The sequence below is a fragment of the Schistocerca piceifrons genome, chromosome 5 (genome assembly GCF_021461385.2).
Source record: "Schistocerca piceifrons isolate TAMUIC-IGC-003096 chromosome 5, iqSchPice1.1, whole genome shotgun sequence".
NCBI lineage: Eukaryota > Metazoa > Arthropoda > Insecta > Orthoptera > Acrididae > Schistocerca > Schistocerca piceifrons.
The window spans coordinates 592,949,701-592,970,561 of record NC_060142.1 but is presented as its reverse complement, the minus strand read 5'-3'; positions in this window follow the sequence as shown (position 1 = coordinate 592,970,561).

The window sequence follows — 20,861 nt, the reverse complement described above, 5'->3', positions numbered from 1 at the left end:
GCCACCGCGGTCGGCTTATATGTTTCATTTTAGTTCTACTTTTGCATTTGCAGCTTCAGGAAAGTAAGCAGAGAGCGAAGGGTCGCCATGTTTCTGCACTACGTGTTGCTGTGGTGGGAGTACGAACTGAGACGAGCCTCACTCATTCACAGCAGGCAACAAGCAGCACGAGAAATCCTCCTTGTGCCCCGTTCGTGGCACTGCAAACTTAGCTGCATAGAAGGCACGCTTTGCGTAACACATTCTGAACATGATCCCGGACGCACTTGGATCAGTTGTGGGAGATGCTGTTTCTCGATTTCAACTTGTTGCAGATAACGGTGGACAGCATATTGAACATGTTTTGCGCCAGTCACACGGAAATTAATAATCCGATTTGATTTTGATTAATGGTTTTTATGCGGTTTTTGGCTCCAGGACAATTAAAAACCGATGTGATTGATGCTTTTTTATGCGGATTTTGCCTCAGGAGAATTAAAAACCGATTTGTCCCATCCGATGTGTATGACCTTGCCATAATGGATGGGCTTATGTAGCCAACAGTATCACACCTGTACACCCATGCGCACTGAGTAGTACAGTTCGTTTAACGTCAAACGTACACCTTAGGCATTGTTGTATGAATCATTTGTAATTTTTTGTAAGGCCGGTGTTACACTACGATATTACACTATCAAATTTCTTTGTCAAAGATTTGATCAAATATTCCGTCAAATATATTTGACAAAGATCTTTGACGTAGCGCTAGAAGGGGTATTACACTGTCATATTTTTCGTCAAAGTTCAAGATGGCTGACAACAACTTGTTATTAACCGCAGCAGTTGCATGTACCACAATTGCACTGTGTGCACATGCGGAAGAGAAGCAGGGGAAAAACAGGAAACATACCTTGTAACCTCCGTGACACAGTACTCGTTAAAGCCTGTGCTATGGTAAGTGAGTGGGATTCACCTTATGAGAAAGGATTTTCGTATAGATATCGACCGCGTGTACCTGAATGGTGGGAAATCAGACTTACATCCACTCTGTAATAACAATGATCCGAGAAATTGCACTTTCGTGCCACACACAAAACGTCAGTTTTGATAAAGATAAAACTGATAAATTTTGACTTTTATATTGACTTTAACTTTTGCTGGTCAAACCAATTTAGAACACTTCAGAATTCAAATGAATGAGGGGGGACCCCGAAACTGTTATGATCGCTGTATTTAAAAAAAAAAAGATTACTGAATTTATTATGCGTTCAAGATTTCCAGTACATAAGTTACTACTCTTTTCATCTTATTTACTGCTCATTTAAATGCCTTTAAATCTATCTCGAAATAATAAACTTCATTACTATATCAATAATAAAGTTATGTTTCAACTTCGTTAGACCTTCGTTATTCATTTACTGGTTCATTAACAAAACGCCTTTAAACACCATTCTAATATAGCTAGTTCTGCAAATAATTATTATTAACACAAATTTTAATTTTCATTTTGGGACACTCGGATTGCACAACATTTGGAAAGGACCCCGTCCAGGATGGTTGTGAGGATAATTAAATGATGGCAAAGTTCTGGTAAAATTTAGGTTATTATTGCACCAAAAAAACACAGTTCACTCTCTGATCCACACGAATACAGTACTAAAAGTTTCAACCCGCTAGTATAGATGCGGCGGTTGGCAGGCGGCGAGATGGCGAGGCACAGAGCACACATACAACCACAGCTATTGCTCTTGATGTATCGGCACTTTAATCCTTCTTAGCGTCGCAATGCTTTTCCATTTAGTGCCTATGGAATTTTGCCATGCTGTGCGGGCGTTGGAACAGCATACCCGAGGCTCAGTGAAGCTATGTCTTCCAGGACAGCCTCCTCGCTCCAGAAGGTGTTGCTCAAACCAATGCCAAACTCCAACAACTACTGTGCCCGTTGTGCCGTGCAGTCCCGCGTGCATTTTTCCTCGCTCGCCTGCCATCCACCTTTTACCGCTCCCTGACAGACCGGGAATTCACCCGAGGTTTTGCATTCTACATATCCTAACACATTGCCTAGGTATGGACCTGACGCACAGTTACAATTTTAAACATCTTACAACAGTTTCAACATTTGTTACATTTCAATTCTATTACAATATTGCTTGACATTTGACATAAACATTAATGTTCACATTGAAACTTATTTATAGTTTTGCTTAACATAAAGGCATGAAACAAAAAGAAATGAAATCAGAACATCAATTACACAAGTTTATCGTAAATCAGAAGAAAGGAAGTACTTCTATGTACAATAGTACAGAGTCGTTGTTGTTACAACTTGGGTGAAGCCGTGGGTTTTACGGCGACACGATAAAAGCATTCAACAAAACTTGTTATGTGAGCTTATAGTGGAGGACGTCAAGTCGTACATCAATTACTTAAGAATGGATGAGCATACATTTTTGTATTTGCTCAGTGAAGTGTATCCTTATATCATACCGAGCGAGGTGGCGCAGTGGTTAGCACACTGGACTCGCATTCGGGAGGACGACGGTTCAATCCCGTCTCCGGCCATCCTGATTTAGGTTTTCCATGATTTCCCTAAATCGCTTCAGGCAAATGCCGGGATGGATCCTTTGAAAGGGCACGGCCGATTTCCTTCCCCATCCTTCCCTAACCCGAGCTTGCGCTCCGTCTCTAATGACCTCGTTGTCGACGGGACGTTAAACACTAAATCTCCTCCTCTCCTCCTTATATCACAAAGCACAATATTCACTTAAGAACTGCTACATCTGCAGAAGACAGGCTCACTGTAACACTCCGACTCATTGCTGCAGGAGAGGGTTATGTTATGTTATGTGAGGTGAGGTCAGGTCAGGTCTCGTCTCCAATGTTCTTAATCTATTTTTTGTATTCAGGGTGCCTCACGTTGTAAAGCGCCTCATCAGCTTCATACATCTCTATTAATTTTGTAGTTGTTGGCACACACCAATTCTATTTACCGGCAATGTTTATAAAAACACTACAGACGACAGAACGTTGCAGCGATGCTAGCGCTCAATGTGGTAATATGTCACATTGCAGTGAACAGAAGACAAGCGACTTCTTTGATCAAATCTACAGCGAGGCCCTAGATTTGATCAAATATTGGATGTCATTTGACAAAGTTCCGTATTACACCATCAAATATCTTTGACAAAGAAATTTGATAGTGTAATACCGGCCTAACTGTTTATTTTCCTTCTGCCATACGTGTTTCCCCTTCTCTGATAATATTCCATTGCAGTTTGACATCATTTTGACCAGTGGCGTTATTTCCACCACGGTTTGAGAGTTCAACTTTAATTATAATCTCCATGCATTATTGATGACAAAAGGCTCTGTTATTTGTATGTGTCGCATATATTAAGCTTGCAGAAAAATGCTATGAACGTATGCACAAACCCAATAGCTTGTTACTAGGGTCACGGAAAATATTCTTTGAAATCTGTTTTTACTTAGTTTTGGGTATAAAAATAAGACACATTGTTTTCTACAAAGATGGGGAAGACAGGCTTTCTAATTACAGAACTGTCACTGAAAATTAAATTTGCTGCCTCCAGAATATAATTTTTTCTGAGCATGCTTTCTATATTCTTGTTTCTGATTTCCAAACACGTTTTCAATCCGAATTAGAGTAGATTGCGGTAGTTACAGATTTAAATAGTATTTATAAATATATTTGCAATTTTCGATGTGTTTAATCATCTTCGATGAAAATACCTAAGGGACCTATTTGAATATATAAATGGAAATGAAAGCAAATTAGTGTAATTTCGTAAGAGACAGATTAATAGATCGGAAGTTGAATACATTAGTGGTCTTCCAAACACAATCGAGACACCACGATATGGCCGTACGGTTCTAGACGCTGCAGTCCGGAACCGCGGGACTGCTACGGTCGCAGGTTCGAATCCTGCCTCGGGCATGGATGTGTGTGATGTCCTTAGGTTAGTTAGGTTTAAGTAGTTCTAAGTTCTATGAGACTGATGACCTAAGATGTTAAGTCCCATAGTGCTCAGAGCCATTTGAACACCGCAATAAAGAGCGAACCTGTAACTAAGCTCATATACAATTTGAGCATCATTTTTGGTTAGTGGAAGGAAAGGCTAAGAAGAAAATTACTGCAGCGTAATATATTAACATATTGTGAAAAAATTGATTTTAAACTTCTAGACATTGACAAATACTCAATAAATACATGACTTACATCTGACATTTCTTTTCTACATGACGCAGTCCAATAATCGCTGCTTTGTCAGTCCGTTCCTTCTTAAAATTAAATGTCCTTGAGTGTGCGTAAGTACATTATATCCTCACCCGAGTTACCGAAACGTTTGTTCGTCGTTTCATATAGTTTTTACACAAAATAAAAATACAACTTGTACCAATGCTACGTAGCACGTCTTCGCATGTCGGCGAACAAAAGTACAAGGGATCATAAAGTCTCTAGAATATTTCTTAACAAAAGATATATTGTTCTTTCTTCTGTTTCTCAGCTTCTTGCTATCAAGCGCTGCGGCAATGATTTTAAATATCTGCGCTCAGCGGGTCATAGTGTTTATTTAGAGTATTTAAATGCTGGACGCGGGTCTTGGTATAGGCGCACATAAAAAAAAAAAAATTCATCTCTTTACTCTCGCGCTGTGATGCTTAGCATTTTTCAGAACTACGGCTCGTTGGCTGTCCTTTCCTTTTATGACAAATATCTCATATGCAAAGTATCTGAAATCCAATAATATTACAATTTCCATCTGTTTGCAGTGTTCAGACATTTTCCGGGTATTGTAATTTGCTTCGTAAAATTAAAAAAAGTTGATGGATTTGTTTCCTTTTTCCAACTGATTGAAAATGTGACTAAAAATAAAGAAATAAGTTAATAATGCCTTTCAAATTTTTTTCAAAATTGTAAAAACATTATACTATAGGCTGTTGGAAAAATGTGTATAGTTGACAAATTATTTTACCCCAAGAATGCGCAGAAAGTTTTAGAGAAAAAAAACCTTGGACACAAAAATCACTCATCATCATGATCAGCTGGATCTGAGGTGGTAGGCCAGATCATTAAGTCCTTGTAGAAGTCTTTCTTTTCTGTAGTTATGTAGGTGATTATCTTCTCTACGTCTTCCATTTTTTCTCATTTATGGGTATTTTTCCTGTGTATGCAGTCTCTGTAGGAAGCGTTATTTCATCCAATAACTTTGGTTTTTGAAAGACAAATCTTGTTTGGACGATGCCATCAATTAATTCGGAGGCTATTACAGAAACCTTCAAATCAGTTGAATAGTGAAGGTGACGGTATTTAGAAATACAAAAGTTCGAATGTTTGTCAGTACTTTTCGTTGATTTCTTGAAGACTTTCGCCACCAATCCTTATAATTCACGATTTGTTCTGAAGTCACCTTTCTCACAGAATATCCAGATTCTCTCGCTGTTTGTATCAACTCACAGTACTCGTCCAGAGTGTATATTCTGTCCATTTTCCTAATCTTACGCTTGGCGGTACCAAAGATCCTATCACACTGCGGGAACGAATGTCCACGAATAGGAAAATATTGATGAATTGTAGCAAAACAGCCAAGTGATACCAAGGCAAGTAGAAACCTGACGACAGTATTATTTCGGTTTTTTCCACTGCAAGCGTCGCTAAAAATGTGAAGTTCCTTAACAGTTGGACTTATATCCTGAATCTTCAACCAAAGTAGGGTACATACCACATCAGGGCCTCTTTTAGCCACACCTTCTGGATATGTGTAGAAATTTGCTGATCCTGTTTTCACATCATGGATACAGAAAACGTACAACCAAAGCTTCCTTAGAGAGAACATCTCTTGTACCGGAGTTTTTGGCAGTGGAAGATTTTGCATGTAGTCAAAGACGAGGCACCCTACTTCTTCTTTTTCATTGCACAGTTGCAACACTTCTTTTTGTTTGGAGTGAAATTTCTTGGCTCGACGTAAATGGACCATCTTTTCAGCGACTGCGACACGTTTTGCGGTGTCGTTGAGAACTGGTGATTTGATCTTCGTTTCCAATTCCTTACATGTGCTACAGACGTCAATTTGGAGCCTCCCAAATCTATATCCATGGTTCTCATTATAATATTTCTGATAAAAATCGTATTTGACGCTAAATGCATAATGCGGATATTTCTCACAAAACAGGCGGTGCAAAGTTTTTACGTCCAGCTCAGCGCTTAAGGTTTAATTTGCTTACTGCAGTAATGAGAATGGTGTATTGGGAATTCATTTATATGATCATCAATAACACATAGTATTTGTGGAGGTAACACATTACCCCGGTTCATATGTTTACCGCCGCAGCCTTAAGGCGACGCTCCTACGCTAGCATAATAGCGTGTATAGTCAACTAAACAATAGGAAGTAAAAGGACGGTCTCCTCAAGCGCAAATTGTTTGTCTAGAATATAGTGACAGAGCCCCCTCAGGGCTACCTCCACCTACCTATGGGGAGGACACGTGCTTCTTCAAACGGCCAGATGCTCCGCAGAGCGTCTCGCTCCCCTGCTGCCCACCCTTTGTTGTTTCTCTGTGACTCGACTGCCAAGCCCTCTAAGGCCGCAGGCTTCACCAGGCCCTCCGCGGTCACTCGCGAAATACAGCATGCCTTGAGGCGATGGTAGTAGACAACACAAAAGGGAAATTCAGTAACATTACCCCGCCCATACAGAGAACGCTCCAGACGGCTATTTCAAAAGTCGACTGCTTGCGAAACTTGTAGCCCCTGCAGCCAAAAGTGAGCACAGCCTCACATCACAGTGTCCTCAGTACAAAGCTCCCTCAGAACCGTGATAAATGACCGCGAGTTGTTTATCTAAAGGGAGAGCTGCGGTCTCTAACAGAACTCGCCAGCAGCAGACAGCCGTTCTGCACTGGACTATTCAACATCAGCGTGACTCTTATAATAAAGGAAAACACAATTGCGACGGTAATAAATGTCCTTTTTCCACGAAAATAGGCAAAGTCTATTTTCTTTTAGTTTTATGAGCAATATCGGTATAGCTTTTACGTTAGACTGCAGGATACAATTCGCAGCTCATTATTTTGAGACGTCCAGTGAAGTGCAACACCACCGATCACAAATGATCAGCAGACATATCCACCATGTGTAGAATCAGGAAAAAAACTTTGACTATTTTGCTGCGAAAATAACCGATCACAGCAGAATGTGTGTGTGTGTGTGTGTGTGTGTGAGAGAGAGAGAGAGAGAGAGAGAGAGAGAGGAGGGGGGGGGGGGAATCTAAAATGTATTGAAAAGCAGTAAAGCATTGTTTACTAACTTCGACTGGAACGAGCATACCCATTTACTATACCGGCCTGCGTGACTCAGTTCACTAAATCAACGTGATACTGCACTCCTAGTGAAATAGGAGAAGCAAAATTATTCAGCCTAAGGATGGTGTCATCTCCTGAGCTGGATGGGAGCCAAACAAAGTCAAACTGAATGACGGGTGAGTCTTCCGAAACGGAATCCGGCGAGCACTATACTTTCAGTTACTTTTGAGAGGGTAAATATGCAGTTAAGTTCTCTCTCTGATCACAACACGGATCATTTGGTGAAGAGACCCTTATTACATTCCAAGTACAGTGTATTACAGAGAGGGTGGGATATTGCTGCCGTCATGGCGATCAGCTAGTGGCAGGAAAGTTATAGTGTAAATAGAGGATATATGTATAGCGAGATACATGGATGGGCATAACTGAAATAGATTAAAAGAAGCTGTGCGGTAGACTGAAATAAATATTGAAGGCTGTTGACAGTTTAAGTACAGCACATTCTATATCTGCATTTGCGTCTTCGGCAGCAATAGGAATTCAGGAATATTTACTTCGTCTTCTTTGGTGAAGGAGTTTCGGAAAACCGTGTTTAATAACTCTGCTTTAGTGGCACTGTCATCAGTGACTTCACCGTTGTTATCGCGCAGTGAAGGTATTGATTGTGTCTTGCCACTGTGTGCTTTATGTATGACCAGAATCTCTTTGGGTTTTCTGCCAGATTTCGAGACAGAATTTCGTTGTGGAAATTATTAAAAGCATCTCGCATTGAAGTACGCGCTATATTTCGAGCTTCTGTAAAACTTTGCCGACCTTGGGGATTTTGCGTTCTTTTAAATTTGGCATGCTTTTTTCGTTGCTTCTGCAACAACGATCTGACCCGTTTTGTGAACCATTGAAGATCAGTACCATCACTTATTAATTTATGTGGTATATATCTCTCAATTGCTGTTGATACTATCTCTTTGAAAACATTCCACAACTTTTCTACGCTTACATGATCAGATCGGAAGGAGTGCAGACTGTCTCTTAAAAAGGCGTTAAGAGCATTTTTATCAGTTTTTTTTAATAGATATACTTTGCGTTTCTTTTTGATGGTTGTAGGTGTTACCGTGTTGAGCCTAGCAGCAACTACCTTGTGGTCGCTAATCCTGTATTTGTCACAACACTCACTATTTGTCCAGGATTATTTGTTGCTAAAAGGTCAAGTATGCTTTCGCAACCATTTACGCTTCGGGTGGGCTCATGAACTAATTATTCAAAATAATTTTCTGAGAAAGCGTTCTGTACAATTTCGGATGATGTTTTATGCCTGCTGCTGGATTTAAACGTATAATTTTTCCAGCATATCGAGGGTAGATTAAAGTCACCACCGACTATAATTGTTTGAGCGGGGTACTTATTTGAAATAAGACTCAAGTTTTCTCTGAACTTTCAGGAACTATGTCTTCTGAGTCGGGGGGTCGGTAAAACGATCCAGCTAATAGTTTAGTCCGATTGTCAGGTATAACCTCTACCCATACTATTTCACACGAACTATCTACTTCAATTTCGCTACAAGCAAACTACCTCTGACAGAAATAAATACTCAACCACCAACTGTATTTAACCTATCCTTTCTGAACACTGTTAGAACGTTTGAAAAAATTTCGGTTGAACTTATTTCCGGCTTTAGCCAGCCCTCTGTACCTACAACTCTTTGAGCCGCGCGGGATTAAGCAAGCAGTCTCAGGCGCTGCAGTCATGGACTGTGCGGCTGATCCTGGCGGAGGTTCGAATCCTTCCTCGGGCATGGGTGTGTGTGTTTGTCCTTAGGATAATTTAGGTTAAGTAGTGTGTAAGCTTAGGGACTGATGACCTTAGCAGTTAAGTCCCATAAGATTTCACACACATTTCGACATTTTTGTACAACTATTTGAGCTTCAGTTCTTTCTATTAGGGCTTGGAACTCTGGTTCTTTCCCAACACAGCTACGACAATTTACAACTGCAATACCAATCGTTTCTACAACTACCTTACTGTGTTTTACCTGACCACTTTTAGACGGACGCCCCTTCTGTGGTTCCCTGAGACCCTCTAACCTAAAAAACCGCCCAGTCCCTTCCACACAGCCCCCGCTACCCGTGTAGCCGCCTCCTGTGTGTAGTTGACTCCTGACATCTGCAGCATACACGGTCACAGAACCGCCTGAGCCTCTGATTCAGACCCTCCACTCGGCTCTGCACCAAAGGACCACAGTTGGTTCTATCAACAATGCTGCAGATGGTGAGCTCCGCCTTAATCTCGGAAGCAAGACTGGCAGTCTTTACCATTTCCGCTAGCCGCCCGAAACCAGACAGAATCTGCTCTGATCCAAAGCAACACACCTCATTGCAACCGACATGAGCCACCATTTGCAGTTGGCTGCACCCTGTACTGTTCATGGCATCCGGAAGCACCCTTTCCACATCCGGAATGACTCCACCCCGGAATGCACACGGAGTGCAAACTGGCTTCCTTCCCCTCCTTGGCAGCCGTGTTCCTAAGAGGCCCCACTACGCGCCTAACGTTGGAGCTCCCAACTACCACCTAACCCACCCTCTGTGAATGCCCAGACCTTGCAGGCCGAGAAGCTTCCTGTGGAACAGGGTGGACGACTTCCATCCGGCTCAGAGACATCGACAGCCACAGATAACGCCTGAAACCTGTTCGTCAAACGAACCGGGGAGGCCCTACAATTGGCCACTTGGAAAGTTTTTGCTGCCTCCCAGACTTTGTAATGGTCTCCCACTCGACCACAGGTGAGGGGTCAACCTCAGTGCAGGCAGTACCCGGGGAGATCACAGCAGTGGACCGTTCGGAGGACACGTGGGACGTGCTCGACGTCCCTCGCATCCCCACGTCTGATCCCCCACAGTGACGCCCCTTGGCAGCAGCCTCAAGCTGTGTGACAGAAGCCAATGCAGCCTGAAGCAGTGAGCGAAGTGCCGCCAGCTCAGCTCGCATCTGTTCACAACAATCACAGTTCCTGTCCATTAATGCAGTCGCTCCTGTTTGAAGTTCGTAAAAATATGTAACAAGCGAATGGTGCACTCGCCTTATTAGTAGCAGGAACTAGCGGTGCGCTCTCGCTGACGGTCTAACTGACACTGAGCTGTTCTAACCAAATTATAATTTTAGCTTACTTTGAATAAGGCTCAGGGTTCATTAAATAAAAACAATATCTCAAAGTTGATGCTTTAATACAGTTAATAAAGTTAATACAATATGACTAATACTTTCAGTCAAGAAGTATGTAAATAGCGGGTTTTAATTGGGTCATATACCGTAAAAATATTTAAGTATTTGAAAATAACTAATATAGTACTATAGAAATATAATAATACAGTACTAAACTAGTACTAATATTTCGAAACTGAAAATTTAACATTATGTATATATTTAATTCTCTATTTTATAAAGATTTTTAATATTGTTCTAAATGCTCTTATTACTGCTAGAGTGTCTTTAGAAAGGTGCAAATGTTGACTGTCTGACTGGGTTACTAAATATGAAGTCGTTGATGACTGGTTAGATATCCAGTTCATCCAAAACATCTCGGTGGACATGAAGAACATCCAAGTTGTTCAATCACTTCTGTCCCATTGTTGATTGGAGATATAATTTCAGACCTCTAAGGGTGCTAAATGACCGTTCTGTTGTTGCTGTCGTGATCTGAACTACTTGGAGAAGCTTACTGCACTTCACTACTTCACATAACATTTCTCCAACTGCAGGCTCTTGTGAAATGTACTTTCTTACATCGCACATGTATTTTAAGACCAGTTGTTATTTATTAGCGATATCGGCTAACATTTTCAAATGTAAGTGCAGTCTCTCAATGTCTAGGTTATTTTTGAAAAAAAAAAACCAGTTGATTTTTCGAAATTTCTCCAACTGCAATTCTCCAGTTGAAGCAAACTGCTCAGTAATGCAAGACTGTACCGTTTCACACACTTCAATGTAAATAGCTTTGTAGTATTCCTTTGGGGTTTCGAAAGTGTGCAGTGAGCTGGCTTCGTTGTTTACATACTTCCTTGGCGTACTTAGATTCCGAGGAAGCAAAGGATCATCAACTTGTGAAGGTTTTTCTTTTAAACACAATTCCCAAAAGTGTTCAAAACTATCACGCTTTCCATTCAACACACAAATCAAGCCCTCACATATTTTTTTCCAGACCAGCAACACTCAGATGAGGACATTAAATTTTTTCATTGACATCCCCTACTGGGTGCATTGCATGGCAATAAAGACGTAAAAAGAAATAAGTCTTAAATTGTAACATTGACACAAGGTAGCTTGCACATTTGTAACCTGCCTCTGTTTTGTCCTCTGCAGAACATGTTTCAAAAACTCTAGAAGTTCTTCAGAGTTTTTCAATATTCTCAGGATACTAGAAGCTCAGATAGTCCATCAAGTGGGGCAAAGGGGTCGTAGACCAGCTTGGTCGTTGGTCCTCTCACTGCGTATGCTTCTGAAAAGTCCCATCCTTTTGTTGGATTCCCTTACGGTGTTTCTTAAGTCCTTGGCTAAAGCCATAATATCCCTCATACACGTAAAATGGCGGAGACTGTCTACAACAGCCAATTATAAACTATGAGCAGTGCAGTGCACATAACGTGCTTTTGGTCGTATATCCAAAACTAACGTTTTTAGTCTTTTAAACTTACCTCTCATATTTGAGGCACCATCATAGTACTTTTTTCTCTTAAGTTATCCATTGACAAATCAAGACGGGCAAAAACATCTTCAAAATACTAAACAGAGTTTGTGATTCAGTTTTGTGGGTCTCGTGTAAGCCAATAAAGTCTTCATTGATGAGTAAGGAATCATTGACAGTACGAATACAAAGTGACACTTGTTCATGAATCGAAGAATCACTTGTTTTGTCAACCATAATAGAAAAATGTTCAGTCTTCTTGATTGAAGCCTGTACCTTTCCCAACACAGACTTTCCTAGTAGATCAATAATCTCGTTTTGAATATCATGGGACCTCCACTTATACCCTGAATGTCCTAAGCAATCTTTAAATTCAGGTATGTCATTCTTTCGGAGTTCCAACAATTGAAAAAAATTGAGTTTACCTCATTGTGCACTCTAATTGCTAGTCCTTGTCGGCGCAGAAATTGCACGGTAGTAAAAATTGTCTCAAGAGCTAAACGGCCTTTCTTCATATCGGTATAACTGTTCATTCAATTGGGAGGCCACAATTCGGTTAGTGATGGAATTTAGTTTCAGAAGACCTTCTTAATGCGTAAATGTATTATGGCAATATCAAGAAATAGATGGCTTTATCCCAAGCAATATTAGTAGAATTAGGAAATTTGCAATTTAAACGCACCAATTTTAACAAAATCTAATGTAATAATAATTTGGACAGAACTTTCGTAAAATGATCTATGATAGTGGATACCGTGCCATACACTATGAAACAAAGTAAGAATTATTCACAGTAGACACCTGGCACATGATGAGAGTCTGAAGTATTTCAAATCACGAAATGTTGGCTACAAGTACCAACCCCATAATAAAGTAATGATTATGAAATATAATAAAAGTATATGAAAATTTCGGCCTTAGCCAGGTGACGACAACCACACCAATGGAGTTTCCTGTTACACTCCCCACATGCTCGCAAACAGCCACACTTATCGCAGTCTTTAATCGGCAGGCACGAGTTGACTCCCCGCCGCTTCCGTCCTGTCGCCATATACCGACCGAGCCGTCCTCTCAAAACTGTCGCTTCACGCACCGGCGCCAGCAGCGCTCAGCGATCACGCCCCCTATCACTGCGGCGAAAACAAGTGAAATAATCTCGCGGGTAAATAAAAAATGCTGAGCTCACATATTTTCATGAAGACGGTATTTTTCCAAAGCCTTTTTCCAGTTAGAAAACACTACGGAAGTCAATGCGTCTTCTTTTTTTTAAAGAAAATTGTAATAGATTTTTAGCATCTCCCTCTTTGCAGGTTTTCCTAAAAACTTTATTGGTGGATGCTTCATATTCTAGCCATGTACGAGGGCTATCCACAAAGTACATTACGTTTTGGAATTAAAAATAAATAAAGTATTGGAAATTTTTTTTATTATATACAGATGAAAGCCACACTTAAATACTACTTTTCTACATAGTTGCCATTTAAATTAAGGCACTTATCGTAGCGATGGACGAGCTTGGAAATTCCTTCGTCGTAAAATTCGGCCGCCTGCGCCTTCAACCTCGTGGTTACCTCTTCTTGAAGCTGTGTGTCGTCATCAAAACGCTGCATAGCCAACCACTTCTTCATTGCTGGGAATAAGTGGAAGTCGCTCGGTGCCAGGTCGGGACTGTACGGCGGATGAGGAAACAACTCCCACTTAAAAGATTCGAGAACTTCACGAGTGGCATTTGCCGTGTGGGCCCGGGCGTTGTCGTGAATCAGCAAGATCTTTGAGCCCAACTTTCCCCTGCGCTTGTTTTGTATTGCTCTTCTGAGGTTGTGCAGAGTTTGGCAATACCTTTGAGAGTTTATTGTAATGCCTCTTTCCAGGAAATCCACAAAAATCACACCTTTTCTGCCCCAAAAGACAGTCGCCATCACCTTCCTTGCCGACATTGTCTGCATGCATTTCTCGCGTTTTTGGGGGGGGGGGGGGGGGGGGAATTTATGTGCCCCCACTGCATTGACTGCAATTTTGTCTCGCAGTTCACATGCTTAACCCATGTTTCGTCACCAGTAACGGTGCGATCGAGTAATGAGTCGCCATCTTTCTCGTAAGCGTCCAAAAACGTTAACGCTGCAGCCATTTGCTGATTTTTGTGAATCTCTGTCAAGATTTTTGGTATCCATCTTGCACAAAACTTGTGGTAACCAAGCTTTTCGGTAATGATTTCGTGCAACAAACTTCGTGAAATTTGTGGAAAACTCATAGAGAGTTCCGTTATTGTGAAATTACGGTTTTCACGGACCGCGGCATCGACTTTTTCGACAAGTTCGGCAGTCACTATGCTGGGTCTTCCACTTCGCTCTTCGTCGTGAACGTTAGTTCGGCCATTTTTAAATTTTATGACCCATTGACACACTCCACCTTCAGTGATTATGTTGTCCCCATACACTTCACAAAGCTGCCGATAGATTTCTATCGGTGTACAGTTTTTTACAGTCAGAAACCTTATTACAGCACGCACTTCACACTACGCGGCATTTTCAATTATCGCTGACATTTCAAACTGTCACAGTAACTCAACGGAGTACAGCACGAACCTCTCACTAGCACAGCAGGATGGCGACAGAGCGGCGGAATGCCATGACACCAAGATGGCTGCGCTAGCCCCGCACCTAACGGACACAAACGAAAACGTAATGTACTTTGTGGATAGCCCTCGTATAGTTGATCAACCAAGACTTCTGAAATGATCTTCCCTTACCGGATTGTCCAGGTTTTGGCTCTGAACAGTTCTCACCTGAAGATGACGAAGCAATTGACGACACAATAATTGTTGGAGGTTGACTTGCAGTATCATCAACTTCCAAGCGCGCCTTTTTGGTAACAAATTTATCCATTGCAAACTTAAGTCACAATACACTAAGAGTCATAGTCATATAAAATAGTCCACTAAACACGTCTGCAGCATGCACTGAACGAAACTATCAACACTAAATGACTGCGAGAGCAGCGTGGGCTTTATATAGCCGTGACATCGTAATGTCTTGAAGCGTCAAGGCGACGCAAGGCGGAGGGTTCCAGGCGCTTCAGCTCCAATCCTTTTGATGTCACCGTGGCCGCGCGCCAGGACAAATTCTAAGCGTGTCTGTAACACTAACATGATTCACACCACTCGTTTTCAGTTAACCTGCTTACTATCCTAATAATTATTATTTGTTTTAACTCATTACTGAATTTATTTTAAAAGGAAACTATCATCAAACAAGGAAAATAAAAATTCCGACATAATTTTGTGATTTTACGAAGCATAATATCACGAATACGACTTTTTGAGGGGGCTCGGGCCCCCTCAGGCCCCATGGAGTCGGCGCCTCTGATGAGTGGGATGCCCAACCAATACTGTGTTAAGTACCCTCTTTCAGGTAGCAAATACTTTATTTCCGTCACCTCTTTTAATACCACTGAACATTGTGTTGCAATTATCAGCACAAAACGCCACTCATTGGTCCTTAATTTTAAACTTAAGTGTATCAGTGAAATATGTTGAAATAGTTTCTGTAGTTTCATTTCGTCTACTTTCTATATTAAGATGTTTGATTTACAGTCCTCCATTCCTGTGATCAAAGTAATGAATTGTAATGGGATCATTTTAGTATTCCCATGGTTGCCAGCATCTCTTGAGACACCAGCGAAAGGAATGCACTCCAGATCTTTCATGATACATTCTACTGAATGAGGTGCTAGAACTGGGTTCGATACTGCTTCAGTTTCCATACGTCCACACGAAATTTTTGATGATGCAGATGAGATGTAAAAAATTTCTCTCAAGTCCTCTGGCACAGTCCATAGATTTATAGCTGCTGTGGTGAAACACAGTACGGTAAGCAAGAGTTCCTTCAGCAGCATTTACTTCTTTGTCCAGTTCAGCACAAGGTTTTGTAAATAATAATAATAATTATTATTATTATTATTACTCACATTCCCAGTCGAAGTTGCATCACAGCTCATATGTTTTCCTGCTTTCATGTGTACTTCCAGGTCGCTGGTGCTATGATTTGCTATAAATGCATAGGTCCCTGGGGAACAAACCATACATTCTGCTTCTAATTGAACTCTTCCAGGACGAAAGCTAGGATATTTTTCTTGGAATTTATCCATAAATGCACATTTTCTCTTTGGCATTATGAGAAATTATCTTAAACAAAAGTGAAACAAAGAATGAACAAAACGCATTGTTCAGCTATTGCATAAAAAAGTCTTCACTCACAAAACTGAAGTACATTTCTGTGCCACAAGCTATATTTCGAAAATCATGAAACTTACCCAATAGGATGAATACGGAAAGTAAAGATGCAGCTGGAAGTTCGTTTGAGCAGTTGCCAGAAAGCGCCAGAAAACAGGGAATACTGGTCAAGCGCAGCTACGATGACATGCTTGGTGTTTGTTCTGCTCATACGCTCTTCGTCGCATTTCTGTTTGGAATTTCGTGTCTTGTGGGACTTCATGAGGCCGTTTGCAGCCCTGCAGCATGCTGTTGAAAGGACTTCAGGAGTTGTACCTGGAGCAATTGTTTTATCATTTTCTACCCAGATCTGAGGTCATCAGTCCCCTAGAAATTAGAACTACTTAAACCTAACTAACCTAAGGACATCACACACATCCATGCCTGAGGCAGGATTCGAACCTGCGACCGTAGCGGTCGCGCGGTTCCAGACTGAAGCGCCTAGAACTGCTCGGCCACTCCGCCCGGCTGCAAATAAGGAAACAGTTTTTGGCGTAACAGTCATTTCAAAACTAGACTCTACAGCTCACAGTACCCTAACATTTTGCTATGTGGTGACTTTAACATAGAATTTTTTAAATTTTTTAGTTGTATTGTATAATATTGTTATGTAGAATTTCCAATCAGGTTTACATCTACACAGCACTGAAAGAAACTAGTAAGAAGGAATACAATTTTCTTGCAACAAAAAAGAGAAAAAAAGGAAAACAGTTCCTTGTGTAGCTTACACCAGAATAAAGGACAGTAAATCATATCATGACTATTTGAAAATGTGTAATAAAATTTACAAGGTTGTCTGTGAGGCAAAGAAACTGTACAACTGACAGCTTACATTCTACTCCAGGAATAAATATAAAGCCATGTGGGAAGCTAAAACGATAAGACACGGTATGCTGCCAGTCTACAATTCAGCATAGAATGGTATTCCGTAAATTTAAGATGTAAACAACACAAATTAAGAAATAATGTCAACCCTAGAGAAAGTACTAGACAAGTGTCTCGTGATCGAAAAACATTGGCAGAATCAGATTTTCGCTCTGCAGCGGAGTGTGCACTGGTATGAAACTTCCTGGCAGTATCTCGTCTCCCACCTTCCAGTAAATCGGTGAGGACAGGGCGTGAGTCGTGCTTGGATAGCTCAGTTGGTAGGGCAGTTGCTCACGAAAGGCAAAGGTCCCGAATTCGAGTCTCGGTCTGGCACAAAGTTTTAATATGCTAGGAAGTTTCATATTAGCGCACACTCCACTACAGAGTGAAATCTCATTCTGGAATTGTGGCTAAGCCATGTCTCCACAATATCCTTTCTTCCAGGAGTGCTAGTGCTGCAGGGTTTGCAGGATAGCTTCTGTGACGTTTGGAAGGTAGGAGATGAGATACTGGCAGAAGTAAAGCCGTGAGGATGGGATGTGAGTCGTGCTTGGGTAGCTCAGTTGGTAGAGCACTAGCCCGCAAAAGGCAAAGGTCCTGAGTTCGAGTATCGGTCCGGCACACAGTTTTAATCTGCCAGGAAGTTTCGAAAAACATTGTATTTCAAGGAAGACAGATTGTAAAATTCTGCTACAGCTGTCAGTATATTTGAAACAAAATATTTAATTCAAAACTACTGACGAAATTTGTCTGCTTAGTCAGCTTCAAGTGAATATTTACAAATTTTCGTACACATATATATATATATATATATATATATATATGTGTGGGAATATATATATATATATATATATATATATATATATATATATATATTACAGTGTCATAAAAGGAACAGGACATCAGCCACTACTCCAATAGCATCAGAATTTCGTAAACCATACTAAAATGCTTAATTTGGCTTAAAGTGCACATTTCTATGTTCAGATTCACACTGAAGTACCTGAGATACAGATTTTCTATGTAGTTTTTGGGATCCCAGTTTTCTTGGAGAACCAGTACTGTATTATCTTATGTTTGGTTATTTATTATGGTATATTGCCATTCGAGCCAGAAAATGAAAATTTGCACTTGAAATTGAACAAAGTTGAAGCAAGCCAATAGTGTGAAATGAAACACTTCGTTTCAAATAAACCGACTGTCTTGGCGGAAAAGATTAATAGAAGCAAATTTCTCTACCACACCAATAAAAATAACTTCGTTAAGACGATTGACGGTTGACTGCTAATAATGTGGAAATAATATAAAATCAGAAAACTGAAACTGCTAACTTGTTTTAGTCTTCCATGATAATGGGAATGTATATTAATTCACTTGATGGCTTCCAGCCACATAAACCTGGTTTTGTTTTCATTTGACATCGGAGCTATAAACGAAGAGAGAACAGCAATATCATGAAACAATACTGTGAAAAGTTGCTGCTCACCATATAGCGCAGAAGCTGAGTCGCAGATAGGCACAACAAAAAGACTGTCACAAATGCCTATCTGCAACTCAGCATCTGAGCTATATGTTGAGTAGCAACTTTCCTTTTCACAGTACTGTTACATTCCATCCTGGATTTTCCATTGCTAATATCACAAAACATATACACAGGTCACGTGGAGAATGACTCCCTCCCACTATAACTCAGATTGATTTGTACATGCGCAGATCTGGCAGCTTGGGCGTGCCAGAAAAATTTTTCCCAGTAGCATCTGGCTACTTTCTACTACTGCTCATATGGCAAACACTCCAAACAGCCACGATTCAAGTAGCCAGATGCGGGTGAAAACACCGCTCATTCGCAAATTCAGCGCTGCACATGTGATCCCGCTGGCAACTGCTCAAACGAACCTTGGACGATCAACAAGTTTACTAAAGACACATGTATCACACAAAAACAAAGAGCTCATAGACATCACAGCTACCCTTTGACGATAGGTACTACCTATGGTCGAAGCAGCTATCACAGTTGGAGGAAGCAAGGAAGGAGAGATCATAAGGATCAAGGGAGATAGGGTGAGGAGGGTGGTTGGGAACTGACAGCTGGAAGGAGGATAGGAAGAAAGAGAACGCGATCTGACAGTTTTATCATCAACACCAAAAACAGGCATCTACCACTGCCAGAGTTAAGTGGAGAACAGCCTCAGGTAGAACAAGGAGCAGGAAATGTGCAGCACACTTCAACTGAGGCCAAGAAGCCTACGAATGTAGAAAGTCTTAGGAAGAAGAAAGTGCTGCTGCTAGGTAGTAGCCATGGGCGAGGTGTAGGCCCTCAGTTACAGGAAAGTATAGGGGCAGCGTACTAGGCCACCAGTATCTTTAAGCCAAATGCAGGGCTAAGTCATGTTATAGAGGACCTGGGGTCTTTATGTAAGGACTTTACAAAAGAGGACCATGTAGTGATAGTGGGTGGGGCAGGAAATAGTTTTGACAGGAATGGGGTGTATGACATAGGTGGTAACCTGGACAAGATAGCTTCCCTGATGCATGGCACCAACGTACACTTTGTTGAGCTGTTCTGGCGTCATGATTGGCCACAACTTGATGGAGCTGTGAGGCGAATCAATGTGGGGTTAGGGATGACTCTGAGGACAGTCAACTTTGCTCGTGTTTCCCTGGTGCCTGTCAGGGCTATCAAATGTCTGACAGACAGCAGTAATAGTTTCAAAAACAAATTGAAATCATACCTCCTTGACAACTCCTTCTATACCACAGATGAATTAAATCTGGAGATATAATATGTGCATTTTGTGCCATTTAAGGGAATGTGATAGATAATAGGAACATTTAGGTATAACACTATAATGTAAACGAAACAAAAAAAATTGTATCCTGCGCGCATTTCTTGTGCGTTTGACATGTTCCACATCATAACGGTTTTCTGTGTTATTGATCAATAGAACACGTAACTAACTAACTAACTAACAGATGAGGTTTCACTAGGCATGGCATACACCTTAACAGGATTGGGAAGGGAAGATTGGTAGAGCTGATTCATGAGAGTATTGGGGGTGGATCTCGGTCCACACATGGTCAAATACCTGTTGTCATAGGTAGGAAAAGTAGGTCTTTTGTAGGATAAATCCAGACGACAAGTTCCCCTGCCTAAAGAGTATCTCCAACACTTCCAAAAATACTGAAACAGCCACTCACAAGACAGATTTTAACATATCAAACATCACACATACCAGATGTCACGAAGAAAAACAAACCGTTGGGAAGAGTAACATGGGGCATTTCACAGACTTAACAATCCTCCATCAAAGCATGCAATCAATAAAAAATAAAATACAACTCATACAAGTTGAGCTTCAATCTTTGAACTGCACAGTAGCTTGTATTACTGAGCACTGGTGTAGAGACACAGAAATCCAACATGTAGTATTATTATTGTATGAAAAGGCAAACTCTTACTTCAGAACTACTTCAGGGGGTGGAAGATCATGCATTTAAATCAGAAAAGGAACACAGTTCAAATCAAGACATGACCAGAGTACAGTAAGTGAAGACAAACACTTTGAAATCTCAGCCAATTAACAGGGCTTGATATCACCAAGAAATTAATCATTTTGTGTGTGTATAGATCTCCCAGTGGTAGTGTGGACACTTTTTTCAATAAGTTCTAGATAAAGTCTCAAGTGCAAAGGTCAACATAATTCTGTGTGGGGACATTAACATCAACACTAATTTCACAAATGAAT